Source organism: Notamacropus eugenii, chromosome 6 (genome assembly GCF_028372415.1).
Source record: "Notamacropus eugenii isolate mMacEug1 chromosome 6, mMacEug1.pri_v2, whole genome shotgun sequence".
NCBI lineage: Eukaryota > Metazoa > Chordata > Mammalia > Diprotodontia > Macropodidae > Notamacropus > Notamacropus eugenii.
Window position 1 is genome coordinate 101,243,699 of NC_092877.1, and position 1,857 is coordinate 101,245,555.

Genomic DNA, 1,857 nt, shown 5'->3' on the forward strand with positions numbered 1-1,857 from the left:
AGATCTGGGACACCATTTCTGACCCTGTTCTCTGTTAGCTCATGGGAAGGCTCTTTGGGATCGGAGTAATAGCAATGTTTGTTTAACCCCGTTAGGAGCCAGTGGGCCTTTTCTGAGCCCACACTTTTGATGTAGGGTTAGAGAGAGAGAGAGAGAAAGAGCTCCATTGGCCTAGACCTATTCTGGGTCTGAGATTTGAGTCCATGAACCTTCTCTGGGTTCAGAGAAACAGCCCTTCTGGCCTAGGCCAGTTCTGAATAGGAGGGACTAATTCTGTGGTTTCTAACACTAGGGCCATAGTAACAGTATTACAGAACTGTTCCAAGCACAGGGAATAAACCTGTGATACCAGTTCATGCCTGCTTCACAGGTTCTGCCCTGGTCACTTGTTTGTGGGTTTTATTTGTGATATTGAGTAGGGAAGATGACGTGTTGGTTTCTCCTTAGATTTTTCAATCACTATTCGATCTGGCACTCTGTAAACCTTCACTGGAGTAGTTGGGAGAAAGTTGGGCACTTCCTCCTACCCTGCCATCTTTATTGTCCGCGACTGAAAACAATTCAGCCTAGCTCCATAATCTTCGGCTAAAGTCATGTGAGGAATTTGGCTGATTGGCCCACAGAATACGAGAGCTGAAGAAGACCTCGTAAATCCCTCGGTCTAAAGACCTCACTTCATTTATTTACTTATATATTTGTTTATTTTTTTATTTGGTTTTTATGACTCATAATTTCCTTTATTTGTACGAAATAGTGAATGGATACCCTGGTTGAGAAAAACTGGTTTCAGGTTTAAACAAGTCCTTATGTCCTAAAGCATCTATTTTGAAGGTTTGGGACTAGCAACTTTAGTGCCAGAAACTTTAGGTTTGGACTTGTCAGATTTGGGGTCAGTAGGCTTAGCAGCCTTAGAATTACTGGGTTTTGTGTCCTTGGCTGCCTTGGAATCAGACTTGGCAGTCTTCAGACCAGATTTGGTAGCCTTGGGATCAGATTTACTGATCTTGGCAGCAGACTTGGTGACCTTGAGGTCAGTGGGCTTGGCAGCCTTGGGGTCAATGGGCTTAATAGCCTTGGGTTCAGTGACTCTGGCAACCTTAGATTCAGGCTTCGTGATCCTGGAGCCTGGACGTTTGATGCCGACCCTAGAGCCTGGACACTCTGTAGCCACCTCGCAACCTGCACTTCAGGCACGGCCCTTTGGGTTCTTGGGCCTGAGGAGCTTGACCTTGGAGGCCTTGATGTTCAGGGCCTTGAGGGCCTCTGCTCAAACCTTGATGGCTCTGGCCTTGTTGGCCTGTATCTTCTTCAGCCCTTTCTTGTTGTGTTTCTTGGCAAAACACATGTTACTCAGAAACTTGAGGTCAACCCCTTTCAGAGACTCTTATCTCCGTGATCTAGGTTTCTTGATGCCATTTCTATGCCATTTTCATGATTGATTGTGGGTGGTATGGTTCTTAGAATTAGCCATCTTTACACCACAGCCTGAGCTAAAGGCACTCCACTGACCCAGAGAGGCCAAAGCAAGAGAGAGAAGGAAGCTAAGGACCTCATTCTAAACATGAAGAAGATAAAGGGACATTTTTTACCCAAGGTCATACTTCTACTGACTCTAGGCAGATTTACAATTAGAACCCAGGTCTCCTATCTCCCAATATTTCTACTTTCTCCCTTTCTTTCAAATAAGCAAAATTTTTATTGTAAAGAAAACATATATAAGTAAAATCTCTTCTGGATGCTGACATAGATTAGGTCTAGGACAATGGTTTAAAAATGGCTGATCCTTCAAATAAAGGCTTTATTTATTGAAATCCTGGGGGATATATGTTATTAATGATATCAGATACTACTAGGAAG

At 43.7% G+C, this 1,857-nt stretch overlaps 1 pseudogene; it reads right to left on the bottom strand.

Moving 5' to 3' along the window:
• Nucleotides 1-820: 820 nt before the first annotated feature.
• LOC140510527 (large ribosomal subunit protein eL29 pseudogene) lies at nt 821-1,471 on the bottom strand (annotated as a pseudogene).
• Nucleotides 1,472-1,857: the final 386 nt, after the last annotated feature.